The following is a 17,510-nucleotide window of genomic DNA, read 5'->3' as shown; positions in this document are numbered from 1 at the left end:
TCCCTAATTTCCAGGGCTGGTACCTGCGGTTATTCCACAGGCTAGTTAATAACATGTCGGGCAGGAAATCCAAAGTGTGGGATCATTTTGAGAAGGTGAAGGACGAACCCAAGGTGATATGNATCATTTCATCATTACATTCATATCAGAAACATGCAGGAGACTAGTCCACTGATGGACCCTGATGAGGACTGTTGGTCCACTGATGGACCCTGATGAGGACTGTTGGTCCACTGATGGACCCTGATGAGGACTGTTGGTCAGCTAGGAAAACTCTTAGTTGGGGGCAGCCCTAGTGTACGCACAAAAAACACTCAGTTATAGTTGGGAAGAGATCATGCTCAGGCTTTAAACACTTCACTGGAAACACGGCGCTGGGTCGCTAAAACACTTGTATTATGCTCGTATTAGTTGCCATAAATGTCTCACATGGCATTTGTTATTTCACATAAAAAGCGTATTAAAACATCATGTCAGCAAAGCTTTAATAACACAGCCAGGTACTGTAAACAAGGAAGTGTAAAACATATTGTGAGCTTCTCTCTTAGTCCTCCTTTGTGAGTATTTAATACTGGTTTGAAGGGAAACAGCTTTAAAACATACAAAGACAGATGACAAGAGGACTACAAGGTAAGATTGGCTGTGAAGTCTTTGCATGTGCTAACTTGTGTCTGAAAGGTAAAGTCTGCCCACAAACTTTGAGATAAACAGACCTGTTTAGATAGGTAGGAGAGTCTGTCCCTTCCTCTTTACTGGTACACAGACACAGTAAACATGTTGAGTTTGCTCCTGGCACTGCCACTCTGCTTTGCTCTCGTTGTGAAAGGAAAGTGTGTTTTTTTGTGTGTTTTGGTTTGTAAATCCTCTCTGGAATTTAGGCTGTATAATGTTTATATAACCCGAAAAACAAGAGATGTAGTTGATTTTGTTTCCTGCTGTAAAAAATAAAAAATAAATCCTGGCACTGACTGATGAGCGGCAAAATCACTGGACTCCACAGAAGGGTCACACCCTCCCACCTGAGTCACACATCACAGGACTTCCTCCAGTAATCCTCTACTTTCTTGCACTTTTTTTGATGTAAGGACAGAGCACAGACGTGTCAAAAGCTTCACAACGACTGAGCAGTAACAAAAACACATCTACGTATCAGAGACACTAAGGTATTTACCGTTTACATGTTTATACAGTTAGATTGTTGTCAGCAATAAGGATTCTGCTGAGAGAGCTCACCTCACGGGCACATACATGGACATGCACGTGTAGCTAAATTAAAAACAGGCCTGGCAAACATGTAGCACAAAATGAGGAGGTTATGAAAGCCATGCTGTACACCTGCATAAATATGATTGTTGGATGTTATTAAACAGCTAATGGATGAGGCATGAATGACGCAGCTGAGCCAATTAGTTAATGCAAGTGAAGCTTCAGAGCTCTGCCTGAGCTAATGCTCCGTAATTATCCTAAAATCTGTAATTGTAATGCATAAAAAGCATTTTTGGATTTGTTTTCTAAGTTTGTTTTGGGGGGGTACATGTGTGTATGCAGTTGCAGCTATTGTAAACTCATGCTCTTTTTTTTTGTTTTGTTTTTTTGGTGTGCGCCATCAATTTATTTGAATATATGTTCATGGAAGCACAGTCTGGTGTACAAACTCTTGTTTTCTGTCTTTTGCATGATCTCTTGCCCAGCACCTGTAGTGTTCATCCTCTGGCTCAGCTTACTTTTGTATACCTTATAGTGTAGGACCTGACACATCTTTGGCCACTGTCGAGGCATCGGTGAGCGTCTGTTGCACTTATTTTTGTGGTGTGTCTTGAAACTGTTGACACTCGTCTGCCCTCGTCTGTGGCTTCTTCAGCTGATTGAGCGTGTTGATCAGGCGTCAGAGCCCATCATCCTCAGGTTAAGCAAATCAGTGCACATGAAGAGTAATAAAAGTGCTGAAAACAAGGAAACGACTAGTAAAGAGGACACGCCCAGGAGGCTCTTGTTATTTTTCATCTCCATCTCATCTGATCACTCCAAGACACAAATGTTTTTACAACGACATGGCCATCTGGAATGAAGCAACTGAAGAAGAACAAGTGGTGAGGGAGGGTGGTGTGAAGATGGAAGGCAAACGCTGCTTTGTGTCATGTATGTATCATAATAATGGTTGGTCTTTCGGTTTCTCTTTTTGAATGACGAATACAGACCATTATTTCCTCTCATGCAGGCGCACATTGTATGTTCTGGTTGGCCATTGGCTGAGGTCTTTGTAGTTTGTCCAAGTGCAACATTTTGGCACAGACACAGGCGACGTGAGGCGATGCAACAGTTCGTCCCTGCTAGTTCCTTTATGTTGGTTTGGTGTGGCTGGACCTATAGCGAGAGAGACAAAGGGACATAGAGAGAAGGTAATGACGTGTTCGAGGTTCTGTGTCTCAGCACTCAACCGCCAGTTGGTGGACACACACACAGATGGTGTCAGAAACTTTATTGTCTGGTAAAACGTTCTTTCTTGAGCCTATAAACCTGTATGGTAACCTATACCTGTAACTCAACATGTACGACGCTCAGAAAGCAGCAGCTTGATGTAGTATTCCTCCGTGCCATAGTCCTCAAAAGTAAAAGCAACATGAATAATTGGTTGAACCATTTGAAAGCAAACAGCAGTGGAAGGTTGGTGTCCACTCTGCTCATTAAGAGGACAGACATAGTCAGAAGAGGTGACCCTTGACTGCTTTACTTTAAAGAAGGGGCGCCAGTCAGACAAAACACAACGTCCTCATTACTGACCATGTTGTTAAAAAGCAACGTTTTCTCTTGACGGTTGTCCCTAAAAGCCAGAAAAGACCAGCAGAGTTTTGATTATCCAGTCAGCGGTGAAGAGAGTGAAGCACAAAGAACAAAGCATCAGCGGAGTCTGATCTGAAGGCAAACGGGGCTCAAGATGAGCTGCTTGAGATAAGATCAAGCAGAAGATAGTCAGATGTGTGTTATTTTAGAGTGAGAGCAGACCGAGCCAAAAGAAAGAAAGAGGCTATTGTTGACACTGAGACATGAGAATAGAGAGAAATAGGAGGAAATGAAGTTTGTCAGATATATAACCACTTTTTTATGCCTCCTTTCTTCTGGCAGAATGACCTGTTGCTATGGCAACAACACAGCCCATATGTGTGAATATAAATACATTTCAGCCAGTGATTACTGTTGGAAACTAAAACTGCCATCCATTTCATTTATGCCCCTTCCAGGCAACATCTTCACACCATAAAACATATTTACACAACAAATCTTTATTCTTGATGTTCGTATGAGCGTCTGCACCACTCGCACACACTCAACACACTGACACTCCTTTTGCTTTTTGCCTCTCTACATGCTGAGTTAAACCTCTCGACAAGCAGCAGCTGCCGGTCGGCCAGTCATTAAGCTCACGCTGTGCAGCCAGATATTGCTCGAACCCACAGAACTTTATTTGATATTCTATTAGGGAATCAAGGGTTTCCAGGGAAACAAAAAATGACAGGAGGTTTACGTTGAGACATGTTGAGTACATTCTTTTGTTGGATGTAGCTATTTTTATGGCACCGACACAGGATGGACGTCATTCTCTTTCCCCTCTGCAAAGTTCTGATTGGCTGGTTGTTTTTCCAACAACTGTCCGTGAGCACCAGACTCATTTCAATTGCGGAAAAGCAAAACGGAAATGCGGATGATTCAAAGGTCTAGACCCTTGACTATATAAAATAATGGACATAAGCACTGTGACTTCGGCCATTGGTTTGTAGAATCCCGTTTGAAGCCTGGCGTTTGGCACCATCTTGGATTTTTAGAGCAGGAAGTGACCATATTTGGACGAGAGGGTGAAGCTTACCCTAACGCTAGCTGCTAGCTGGGTTAGCACTGTGCATTTACAGCTCTGGCTAACTGTGAAAATGCTAACGCTTATTTCCCCAAGTGGAAAACTGGCTTAAAACCATTGAAACAGAATGTTCTTACCGGACAGAACCTCCGACTCCGCAGAGGGTCTTTTAGTAAATCCAAACCCTGAGCAAGACTTTTTTCGGCTGCTGAAACATTAGAGTCTCAGTTCTTTGCAATGGCTGCCAGTTTAGGATAGAGTATGTGGTATCCATCTTAAAATAGTCCATAAAATCCTAAATGATAGTGCCCCTAGTTGCATCAACAATTATTTAGAGAGTTAAAAGAGGTCCATAATCACAATGCCAGAGCTGGGGTAGCTTAGTAGAGCCTTTATAGATTTAAAACCATGTTGGATAAGGTTTCTTTTGTGAGTGCCGGCACTACAGAGTGGAACAAAGTGCATCTTGCAATAATCAAGGTGCAGAACCCACAAGCCTTGAAGAAAATGGTCAAACAGAGGCTGCCAGGTAGCATCTGCAAGTGAGGTCATGGTCATTTTGCACATTGAAATCAGGTTTCTGAAAGGTTGTTGTTGTTGTTTTTTTATTGGCATGTATATCTGTGGTTTGGTTGCTGTGCTGGGATATGGTGTGTGTTGTGGTTGAGCATTTTCTGCTTTGGCTGTTGTACATCTGTCTCCATCTTGTTGTACAGTGGAGGATCTGATGGAACAGCAGGGACCACAATGGAAACAAGTCCTGGACTTTATCATGTCATCCCTGACAGCGTCATATATGCCTGTATTTTTTTATTGCTGGACTTGAATTTTTGTCAAATAAACTAAACTAAATTAAGTTTCATGAACTTGAAACACAGTGAAAAAGCACAGCTACTTAGGGCTGCTCCCAACATAGAATTTTCCTAGCTGACCAACAGTCCTCATCAGGGTCCATCAGTGGACTAGTCTCCTGCATGTTTCTGATATGAATGTAATGATTAAATGATATATTTTGGTGGTTTGAGTTGAAGGTGTGAGAAAGAATAGTATCAGTAACATTGTTAACACTGTGCTACATTACAGAGAAATACAAAACCGTACTAATGAACCTTCATTAATATAGGCCTATATTTTATCTACAAGTGCACGTCACACACTGAGCGAGCCGCCTGTTAATGACGCTGTGGGCTAATGGGCATGTAGCTACTTCCATGTTTCAGATGATACGTCATGTTTGTAGTCGACCAATGAAGATGAGTTTACATATCACCTTGGGTTCGTCCTTCACCTTCTCAAAATGATCCCACACTTTGGATTTCCTGCCCGACATGTTATTAAAGGCGGCGTATGTAAGAGTGTGGCCAAAACGGTTACTACACTCAAATTCAAAATACTGTCACGAGTCGTGTCCGCCCCCTGTTCGAGCAAGTCCGGCTTCTCTGCTGCTAACGCTGCTGCCGGGATACAGCGGAGGAGGAGCCGGCTGTTAATGCTATGTACCGGGACACTGCTAATGCTGCTTGCCGTGCTGCTAACGTTTGTTTCTCAAAAAAATCAGTCGGGTCGATGACCCACCTGCACATGGGCTACAATGTATGATCGAAAATGAATAACAGTTGAAAGTATTTGAAATGTCCATCCCCGTGTAGCTATGATGGTAGTTAGCCAACTTTGGCTAAAGCTTACCTTTCGAGGAGAAGAGTAGCCACTTCGACATCCGATTTCAAAGTCTTCTCCACTTTTAGCCGTCTCCACCGTTCAAAAGCATCTCCTATATAGACCCTCGCTTTGCCTCGAGTTTTGTCTTGGCGTTTTTGGGAATCATAACGAGGTCGTTTGGGTGTAGTCGCACCGTCAGCCATTGTAACTCAGTCGTAACTACTGGCAACCGGGATGCTGAGACTCTACTGACTGTGTGACTGGTAGACGGCGGCGGGTGGCGCAACAGGTCAGAACACAAATTCAAAACATAAATATGATTTGCGTACTGTAAAAAATGTTTTAAATGCCAATATTCTGGCTGTACTGTTGTTGTCGGTAAGATCAGTATGTTATATGAACATTATTCCTTAGTGTCTGTGACATATTAGGAGGATTTTACGACAGTTTGCTTTAGATTTCTTACATATAGCTCCTTTAACTAACTATTAAATTAGGGGTGAATCTGGGGTTAGGCAATTATGTTACCTAACCGACACTGTCACTGTGGCAGTAACTTACCGCTTAAAGAGGCTATTCCCTTAATTATGCCTTAACTTTAAGCCTTGAGAACATTTAAATAGGTGAGTTATTTTATAATTTCAATTGTCATCAACGGTGAAATGAGCTGCAGAGACCAAAACCATTTTTTGTACCAGTCTGTTAACATATGTATTTGTTCTGTAAAGCAGGGCATTTTAACATGAGGGTCTATGGGGATCGACTTGCTATTGGAGCCTCAAGTGGCCACTAGAGGAACTGCAGTTTTTGGCAATGCATCGGCTTCACTTTTCAGCCCTGGAGGTTGCCCTTTGATCTGTACCAAGGCTATGAACAAGCCCACACAGGATGTACTTGATTTGACACTGCCACACAGTCTGGAATTAGATGATTTAACAACGTTACTGAAGAAAAAAAGGGTAAAAAACTATTGTTAAGAGGTTAAAGATTAGTGTCCTCGCTCCAGAGAACCTGAAAGGACTTAATGGGGTGACAATAACAACCTTGAGTCTCCACACAGCAACGTCAAACCTCTTTATTGGTTGGGGATTTCGGGCGGCACCTTTCTGGTCATGAGCTTCACCCTGAGCCCCAAGTCGAGGCACCGCTTGGCCCTCGTTGGACTCACTCTCTTTGATCTTGCCGTGCACTCCATCCGAGCTTTACGGTTCAATAATGCCAGAAACTCACCTGGGACCTGTAGCTACGTCTTCATACTTATCAGCAGTCCAGCTGTAGGAAGCTGTACTGTGGAGTCCGCTCTGACCTTTCTAAAGCAGTGTGTTAGAGGAAGCAGGCTGGGTTGGAGGCAGCACGGTGGGTCTCAGAGGGGAAAACAACAACTTGGCATGGAACAGTGTGTACTCACAGCAGCATATTGAATGTGTCAAGAATAAGCGGGCTCCAGCCTCCTCTGCGCCTTTCTTACCTTCCTTTTCCACAACCTACCTCATTGCCTAATCCTCTCTGACTCTTTCTCGCACTCTGTCTCCCCAAATTTCTCCCAGTCTTTCTCTGGAAACCAATATTGCATAGCTTTATTTGGAGGTGAATGTAATAAAGTCTGCTGTGTGCAAAGTCAGTGGGAGGAAGTGGGTTATGTAAGTAGGAAGAAGAACTCTTTATCATGTTAATTTCCTGGTGACACTGCAGAAAAGCTTTAGGGCCCTCAGGATTCAATTTAGCTAGTGTTTCCACTGATGTATACTTTTTGCTTAATTTTTTGTTAGAAATAACATGAAATTGTTTTACGACACTCAATTTTCATTATTTCCATGTCGTTTCCATTTTATTACTAGTATTGGAAACAGACCGAAGGGGAGATTAAACACACAACATCAGGACTAAATAATATGCAGTTTAATTTGCAGATTGGAACCACCTGTTTTGTCTCGATAAAACACTCTGTGAATTTACACCTACATCACAGTACATCATGTCTGATTTCCACACAACTTCTGCACACAAACTCTGCGTCATTGCAGCAGAGGTGCAGATGTAATAACATGCAGCTTCCGTCTTACTAGACACAGCTGTAGCAATAATACAACATACTGTAAAAGCCTTATGATTATGTCTCACCCGTAGGGTTTGACGCGTTGTTTGATTAAGGTGAAAGTGTGTTTTAATAATCTGTCAGTGAGTCATCTTTTGATGTGGATACACAACATAGCCTTATCTGTGCTTACAGTATGCTGAAATGATAATCAGCATGCACACTGCCAGCAAAGAAAAACATGATGACGTTTAGTGATAATAAGAGATATTTATGTGTTTTACTGTAAAAATAAATGCTTTTTATATTGTGTGTATTATAGCTACAACCTATCCCCTCACTTTTTGATTCATGCATCAAATCGCTTGATAATTCAAATGTTATAATTTTTATTTCATCTTATCTGTCATTAGGGCCCTGATACACCAGGCTGACTGTTGGCCGTCAGTCAGTTTCGGGCCATCGGGGAATGTCTGTCACTCTAATTTTTTCACTGTCCTTTTATGTTGGCACTAATCGGTCCCTGTCGGCCCTTGTCTGGGCTTTCCAATTGATTCAGCATGTTGAACTGTAACCCCCGCACAGACGGGCTCCCCCACCCCAGGTTCGAACCAAGAACATGGTGACAATGCTAACCACTGCACCACCGTGGTGTGCAGGCTCTGTGCGAAGTTTGCATAATCTGGCCTTCAAACAGTCCATCATTTAAATTTTGTTAGGTCCAAACCTTATACATGGCATCTATGATCCAATTAACACATCACAAAAGTCGGTAAAAGGAACTTAATGCCTTTTCCCATCCCACTGCTGTCACTGAGAGTTGGGAGCTTGAAGGTGAACATCTGATGGAACTAAAGCAGGATTTATACTTCAGCTCTGTACAGAGCACGTGGCCTACACCGTTCTGAGCATTTATACTTGTGTGGTGGTGTGTCTGTGTCACTCTGCAGTTACACCTCCAAAACACTAGTTGGCGGTGGGGTTTCTGTGAAGTGCTGTAAAGTTTAGTTGATTCAAAACACACATTAAACACACATTAAACATGGCTTAATAGAGACAGTTTCAAACACAAATCAACTTCACTATAACTCGCAGCATTCACAGACAAACACTTGTCTTTATCTGGACACATTTTCCCACAAATACAACATGCTAACGTTATTAGCACAAGCTTCTGGCATTTTACATTGTATAAATTAGCCTAGCAGCTAGCAGACTTTTCCTCTGCTCATATGAAGCCAGGGACAACAGCAACATTTAACAAAGGTAACGTTACAAAATTCAGCTCCATTACAACTCACAAGGTTCACTGACAAAACAACTGTCTTATACTAAACACGTTTTCCAAACAAATACAACATGCTAACGTTATTAGCACAAGCCTATGGCAGTTAACGTTATATAAATTAGCCTAGCGACGAGCGGAGATTTCCTCTGCTCATATGAAGCCAGGATAAATCACACACAAGACTTAAAATGCTATTTGTGGAGGCTTTATTGTCTTCATGATTTATTGTTCATGTTCCCTGAGCACACTGTGTTGGTACACCTGTATACCATTTCCATATAGATTGCCTGTCCATCATTTCCATTTTGATATTGCGGGAGAGGCGGGACTGATAGAATAGACTGTGAAAACAGCAGGGAGTGTGGAGACTTAGAGGTGACGATATGTGTTGGTATGTGATACAGGAGGGAGGGAGAGAGGAAAGAAGAGAGTGAGCGAGCATGGACTATAATATCTGCTTAGAGTGGAAGCTACAGCTGCCTATTTCATGCTGTACCTCAGATATTCTGCCTCAGTTTGAATGCTAACAGGTTTGCAAAGAAGGAGGAAGCAGGTCTAAATGTGATCAGGTGCCGAAGCCTTCAGTGACCCTGCGTGTTTCAAAGCTCACAGAGCACAGGCATGATGGCTGCTGAGGTGTCACCGAAGTCACTGATTTCATGACTATTGATTTTAATCTGCAGGTGGAGATCAGGGGAAGGATACATTTTTACAGTCGGACTGAAATTTGAATTCTCCTCACTAGTGTAAGGGAATAAAATATAATGGCACGGTTGGTATAATTTCCCATTTTTTCAAAATAACATAAAACCATTTTACGACGCAGGCTATTTGTGGGTAAAGCACCTACGCTACAGGCCTCTAACTGTGTTTTCCATGCCAGTGGTTGACTACAGCCCCTTCCTCTCTGCCTGCGCAAGGTGGCAGTGTTGCGTCTTTATCCTGCCTTGCTGTTCTGTTGCAAGTCAACAGTGGAGGTAGTGACAGAGCTGAATCACTGTCTGTGTAAAAAGTGTGAACGAGCAGGACGGGACGAGTGCGCCATTTTGACGATGTGTTATGTGTGCAATCCATCGTACTCGTACTCTTCGTCCTCCGCTTATCCGGGTCCGGGTCGCGGGGGCAGCAGCCTCAGCAAAGAAGCCCAGACAGTCCTCTCCCCAGCCACTTCGGTCAGCTCTTCCGAGGGAACCCCAAGGCGTTCCCAGGCCAGCCGGGCGATGTAATCCCTCCAGCGTGTCCTGGGGCGGCCCCGAGGTCTCCTCCTGGTTGGACATGCCCGAAACACCTCCCAAGGGAGACGTCTGGAAGGCATCCTTACTAGATGCCCGAACCACCTCAACTGGCTCCTCTCGATGTGGAGGAGCAGCGGCTCTACTCTGAGTCCCTCCCGGATGTCCGAGCTCCAATCCAATCCATCCATCCATCCATTTGCAATCCATCATTGGGTGATTTAGAAAGCAGCTAAAAGCCGTTAGCAGCTAACTCGAACAATAAGAGTAGCGCCCAAAAATGTCAGCAAAATGAGATAATGACGTGCAGGAGCTCCTTACCCTTTAAGCAGAGTATGAGATCAACCGCCATATAAGATGGACATTAAATGATCCTTATTGCCATGTTATGTCACTGTTATTGTTTAGAAAGACTATGTTGTATTTTTTATGGCTGCAGAATGGGTGAAGAGACCAGGACGAACTTCCCACTTTGTGGGACAATAAATCTTGAATCTTGAATCTTGAACATTAGCGGTGTGCTACTGACTAGAGAAGACTAGAGCATGTCGTAGCTCTTTAGCCTACTTATGAAGTTTTTGCTATGTAACATGATTCCAATCATCTGTCGCTTTACAACATTCAAAATTTAGGACCCGAGTGCTGTTGAGTTCGTATATCACACAGAGAAGCGATGCTAGCTAGCTAGGCTAACCAACTGCCACTTGCAAAGTTGAGGCTTGTTATCCTAGCTAGCTAACGTTGGAACTGATTCCCACTAGATGTTATATGTCATGTCATGTTCTTTCCACTGGTGTGGTGATGGTGTTTGTTGTTGGCCAACCTGCAAGTTAGCATCGCTCTGGTGGTTCCCTCGTCAAAAAGCCAACAGGATTTTTCCATTGGATTTTGGATTATTGCAGAAAATAAGCTCTGTGACAAACAGAAGTTTTGTTTAGCAAGATAATCTTCATAAGTGAACACTACTTTTGTAGCATAAATGCAATCGCTAGAAGTAAAAAGCTCATGTTATGCTATAAAGGAACTACACTATGGTCGCATGATTTCAACGTCACCAACTAAGCTAGGCTGTAAAACTGTGTTCTGCGACAACCTCTATAGTCTCATTAACCACAAGTTAACAACCCTCTTTTTTTAGGCACGTAAAAGCCTCAAAATTCATGAGTATGTAACATAGTTAATAAGGTCTGGGTTAAATCCAGCTGAATTTGATTATGGTGTTCTTATGTGTGCCCTCTTACCATTCATTTTGTAGGTGTAAGACATATCTATGCAGTTTAGTTGCTTTAAAGTCAGACTGTATTCAGTTTGAGAGAGCGACAGTGCCACCTGCTGTCAAAACTATCTGTGTGAAGTAGTAAATGGGGAGGATTGTGGGTAATTTTCAGAGCTACGGAGGATTTTTTCGAGGTAACTGGCGTGTTGATGTTTGTGGACAAATATAGAATACCTTATTCAAAAAGCACATATAAGTTGAGCTGGCTTTATCTGTTTCTATAGTAACTGATTGTCATTAAGTTTGCCAGATTTTTATTGACTTAATTTTTTTTTAAATGATTTTTACCGCCAGTTAACATTGTCTGTTGTGCCGTTAGCTGCCATCTCTCCAGACAGAGATAGAGAGACAGTGTTGGCCATTTTATTTGAACACATTTAAAATCTACTGTACGATCATTTAATATTTTATTTTATTATTTTATTATTTACAGAATCAGAAATACTTAATTGATCTCCAAGGGGAAATCGTGATTTGTTGGCTCCAGTGTAAAGAACAGAGAATTATAAGAAGTAAGGATATGAGTATTAAATAGAAGTATATAAATATAAAGCAATAGAATAAAATAAAATAGAAATGAAACTATACATTGAGATAAAACATAGACTGCGCATTATGCCACAGTGTTTAACACTAGTACTTAAGATACAAAAATATTAAAAATAAAATGTATATGTATATAAAATAAACAAGAATATTGAATTAAATGTGAATTAAATTTCATTTAATAATTATTTCATATATATATATTTTATTTTATTTTGTAATTGTAATTTTAACCAAGTAAGTACACAAGTCAAAACAAACGCCAAGTATATGGTTTTCTCAGCAAAAATGAATTTTAATTTCATCTATAAAAACTTCTTCAAAGATAAAATAAATATTTTTCCATGCTACAAGTGAAACCCAATTTGTCTTTATTTTGTACGAGGCTGTAGTGTGTGAGCTCACATTTCTCCCACCAGAATATCAAACTCTTTCCATTCATTTTGATCCCATAGCAAAAAAACAACACGCTCTACGTGTTTCCCACAGATACTGCCTGAACTCTGCGCAGCTTCATAGTGAAAATAAAACATGCTGGGTCACGTGTGTCATTCATGAGAGGACACCTTGTCCCCACAACCAAGAGCCTCATTAAGAATCCAGCATTGACCCTCTGTCACCCCAATTATTGCATACATTAATCCCATCACTCTTCCCACACACACACACACACACACACACACACACACACACACACACACACACACACACACACACACACACACACCAAAGCTTCTCTCCATCGATGGCTTGCTGATTGTTTCTTTTGTGGGAAAATCAATCAGGGCGCTGGGTTTATTTGCAGCTTCCACTAAATACGTACTCAGTTATAGTAATTGGAGTTTGCCAATGAATGACAGTCACATGTACACGTTAGGAAACACACATGACCATGAGCGCACTCAGCACACCTTTGCAATATAACAGTTTTTATTGGACCCTGCACTTAATATCAGCAGAAAAACAGAGCGACTCTGTCCTTGGTTCAGTTTATTTGTGCCGTGCATCACTTCCTGCTGAGTCGCACTGCTTTTTATCTCTATTTCATGCCACTCAAACCCCTGTTGATAGGATAGTTGTGCGCTGCTTCACACCCACTAAAGCAGTGACAAGTGAGTGAACATGATGTGCCCAAGGTTAAAAAAGTCATCCAGGCGTCTTTCCCCCACACTTGCAGCTCATAAAAGCCCATCTTTCTCCCCTCTCTGATTCACATCTCTCTCCACAGTCAACAGGAAGACAGATTTTCAGTCCAAAAAAAAAAAAAAGAGGAGCAGAGAGACTCTCTCTTTGGAGGGTTTCAGAGTGCACAGTGGATGTGCCAGCTGCCAAATACTTCAGAGCAAATGGATCAAATTCTTATCTTGGAGGTTGGATAATTGTTAGCACTCCCCACTCAGTCTCTTGGGGTCACTCCTCAGGAAGCCTGTTGGAGATAATTGGCCTTTCTCTGTCTAATGAAGAACCAAACAGAGAGGAGAATGAGTTGTAGGTGCACATACAAATAAACACACAGTAATTCATCTGGCTGCAGTTTTCAAAGATTAACAAAGAAAAATAACAGGAATTAATTTGTTAATGCCTTACATTACTGGAAAAAACTTTTTCAATTTGTAAAAACATAACTTGAAAGCGTTCTCATTATTATACCTCCCTATTTGTATTTGAAGTTGGCTTTAATGATGGATTATAAAAGGTTTGTTCTGCCTTTTTCTGTGACACAAAGAGGAAGAAATGTATTCATGTAATTACTATTTGAAAGCAGATAGCAGAGGCTGCAGAGTTTTACTCTAATGGCCGTCCTCACACAATGCGGTATAATTTTACAGTATTTACTTATGAGAACATAAATGCTGCTTATTATTCCTCCTGTGTTTGAGCAGAGAGATAACATAGAATAAAATGGGCCTTTTATGCTGCAGTAGAGAACTCTACTGTGTCCGTGGGGACAGGCAAGACTGTGTGGTTGGTTTGCGAATAGAGAAGTCACTTAAAGGTCACCTGCTTCGCTGCACCTGCTGCGGAGAACACACGGAGGAAACTTTGCTAACAGACGGGAAAGAGAGACATCAGGCAGAACAGAAGGAACTGCAGGGATACTTTGAATGACAGCTGAGTGTTGTTGACAGTTTAATTTTAAAGAAACTCTCTTGCACAGTTGCTTTAACTCACTTTCAGAGCTCCTATTATGACGGCACGCCATTAGCATTAATCGCTTAATTTGTCTTCTGTCTTGTTGGAGACTAAGGAGCTGAAAAGGTCACCTGTCAGGACGTGAATGAACAATTTAATTTATGGGAAAGATCCTCCACAGTTCAAAAGTAATGCTGTTCAGGCTGAGTCTTTTCTTACAGTACCACTTTTTAATCAGTAAGGGCCCGTGTCCCCTTTTTTTTTTAGCACTGGCGTCTTTTTTCAATTGTTCCTAATGAGGAGAGAGCGTATGCAACTGCCTAAAGAAAAGCGCCTTATGCCTGGTTCACACAACCAATGGTCACTATGTCAGATTACGAGATTGTGGAGTCATAAAATCGTGCCGTGACTTGGCTGACAGACATGACAGACTACATGATGGTCCACAACAATCATCCCCGGTGATGTCATCGAGTTATTCTTGTCCTATTTTTATTACTTTTACCATTATTTCAGTCACTGTGTCTGTTCATGGGCCGGCTGAAATGTTGTTGTAGTAACGTAAAAGTGGCACTAGATGGCAGGAGCTACATTTGAAGTACCGTACGCAAACATACAAGTCACTGAATCCTCCACAGCAAGTTCCTGCAGATGTTTCACAATAAAAGCCTGTTTAGAAAATTGAGGGATTCTCTCAACTGAAGTTCTAAGGGGCCTTTAATTTGAAACAGATACAGGAAGTGTTAAGTTTGAACTGACAGCGCGATGTGTTAACTTTATCAAGGCAAACGGGAGCAGATCAAAAGTCAAAATATAAAAATACAGATCAACACAAATAAACAAATGTGTGAGAAACCCTGCTATCCAAATTGTTATCATATTTTATTAGCCATAATAACCATGCAGAGATACTGGAAAATGTGAGAATTTGCTGGAAAGAAAACTGTCACTGAACATAATTTGAGGTTTTGCAGAATTGTCCAAAATGACATTATAAGCCATCAGATAAATGACCACCAACACTGCAGTTAAAATGCTAATAATGTCATTAATACTGCTCATACTGTATAGTTCTAGTGTATTCATACCCCTTGCTTTTTATTCCACATTCTGTATTCCATATTTGATGTGTATAGACTGTACATTACTCTGCACTACTCTGCTTTTTGCACTTCTGATGAGATGCTAAACTACATGTCATTGTCTCAGTACCTGTGCTTTGTGCAATGGCAATAAAATCTCGTCTCGTCTCAGTAAGTCACCAGCAAAAGTTACCTGCATTTGTAAAGCTTAAAAAAAAATCAATGAACTGGTGGTGAACCAACCAAAAGTTGTTACTAAATAGACTGTGGTCCAGATAGTCTTCAGCCCGTTTCTAGAAAGTGTTGCCGAGGTCAGACTACACCACATTTTTTCCTTTCAAGATGGGCACAGTGTCACATTAGGCGATCACAGAGTCATAACTTCCTGCCGTGACTTGGCAGGCACACATGGCAGACGACATGTTGGACCCTGACCAATCACAGCTTTCACAGCTAACTTCTCGGCTCCACTCGACAGCACCAACAAGGTCATTATCTCTGCTTTGTCATGTTGAAGTAGTGTGAGGGCTGATCCTGGCACAAGAGTGCAAACTGTCCATTGGTGGGATCTACCTGATGAATTAAAGTCCAAGCCTGACCCAAAGCAGCAGTGTGGGCTTGAGCTCGATTAAAAACCTGAATCTCTACTGTAAAAAATATATTTTATATGTTTTTTATATTCAAATATTTATTGCAAGCTAAGGACGTGTTTCCTCTCCCCACTCCTCCTTCTTCTCCTCCTTATTTCAGTATTCTGTTGATTCGTATGTGACAGGTTTGGCAGAGTGGGCTGTGCCCCTCGGTGCATCTAGTGCGCACGGTGGTCCATAGTGATGCGGTGCAGATAATGATCACCGCTCTTCTCTGCATGGTTAGCACATCTCTCCCACTGCTGGGGAGGCTGAGGCAAACACTGCCAATAAAGTAGCCTTGAAGCCGCCTTCTCTCACGTGCGCTCGATCTCTATCTTTATCCCTCTATCTCTATCTCTGTCCCCCGCTTCTCCACTGTATTGTTCCTTCAGTCTTAGTTGCAGTCCGCCTTTTTTCTTTCTCCCTCGTTTACTCTTGATTCAGTCCATTAATGTAGGTTATTTAAGCCCAAACATGATCTCTTCCAAACCATAACCAAGTGTTTAATTGTGCTCAAACAGGACAAACATAACCACAGTGCTGTTGAAAGGTAAAGAAACGTAAAGTTACAACGTATCCACTACATGAACACATGGTTTGCAGAAATGTACAATGCCAACATTTGTTCTGGCTATAGATCCTTTTGTGGTTAGTGAACAGTATGATGTTTTGTGGTGGGCGGGGCTTAGCTGGAGGCAAAACAGTTCTCCACTAGTCTGGGGCTGTTAGTGGCCGTTTTGGTAAGGAACCGGAACCAGGGCGAGTGAGACAGGATCCGGAATTCGATGGATGCGCCTTTCCATCAAAATAAAAGCACCAAGCTAATAAAAATGCAGTGAAACTTTTTAATTTAAAGAATATAATTTACAAGAAAAGCCCCAAGCCATTAAGTTAATCAATTTTCTTACACCCCTCATCACCCCAAATCAATGGTGCGCCAGAATTTAAAGTTTTACTTTGGTGAATTTGGTGAACTCAATTTACGTGAAGAGCCTGGTGACACGAGGCTAGTTCTCCACAGACATTAGCAAGCACTAGCTAGCAAGTTATTTTGGCTTCTTTTAGGTAATGGAGGAAGATGATGTGAGTGGTGGGTTCAGAAATACTCATTCTGAGTGTGGGAGCGCACTCTGGCACAAACTGGACCGCAAATTCGAAATTGTGTCTGAATGTACCGTTGGGTTATCCAGAGCAGCGCACTCTCAGAGTGGCAGAGCGCCGAGCGGAGTGAATGTGTGATTAACTTAAAGGATAACTTCGGTATTTTTCAACCTGGGCCCTATTTCCCCATGTGTATGTGTGCGTATGATTCATAGGTACAACTTGTTCTAAAATTGGTTCAGTATTGAGGGAGGCGGATGCAGCCGGCAGCCGCAAAATGAGCTAAAATGGTAACGGGGGCAAATGCGTCCCGTATAAGTTTGTGCATTAAAAGTGCTTTTTTCGCCACTGACCGGTTCAGATTGCCAGTGTTATCTCTGTAAATAGCATACTAAGCGTTTCCCTTACCCTTCACTTCCTTCGGTGTTGTGACATCATCTCGCGAGAGCTTTGCTCCACTGTGTCTGTAGCTCTCTCTCCTCGTGGGACAGCCGTTTTCTTGAGGAAGAGGTGTTTCGGGATTGGATGTCTTCTCTTCTTCGGCTGGCAGTAGTCATCTTGGGAGAAGTGAGCACTGCAGACCCGATGGTCTGCAAGGTGCAGTGTCTGGACAGGAGTGTTAGCATCCATTTGTAGCACAACTAGCCACAACACTCTGAGCGGCGCTCAGCACAAA

The 17,510-nt window shown here is 42.0% G+C and overlaps 2 long non-coding RNA genes across 2 annotated transcripts in view; one reads left to right on the top strand and one right to left on the bottom strand.

Moving 5' to 3' along the window:
• Nucleotides 1–17,510, bottom strand: part of LOC126398334 (uncharacterized) — a 672,738-nt gene that overhangs the window by 349,463 nt on the left and 305,765 nt on the right. The window lies entirely within an intron of this gene.
• LOC126398333 (uncharacterized) overlaps nt 1–17,510 on the top strand; it is a 157,936-nt gene that overhangs the window by 88,205 nt on the left and 52,221 nt on the right. The window contains exon 2 of the long non-coding RNA XR_007570765.1: nt 163–255. This is a non-coding gene — a long non-coding RNA (uncharacterized LOC126398333). The remainder of the gene's footprint in view (nt 1–162; nt 256–17,510) is intronic.

The sequence above is a fragment of the Epinephelus moara genome, chromosome 12, assembly GCF_006386435.1.
Source record: "Epinephelus moara isolate mb chromosome 12, YSFRI_EMoa_1.0, whole genome shotgun sequence".
Lineage (NCBI taxonomy): Eukaryota > Metazoa > Chordata > Actinopteri > Perciformes > Serranidae > Epinephelus > Epinephelus moara.
This window is presented reverse-complemented; position numbering and strand designations above follow the sequence as displayed.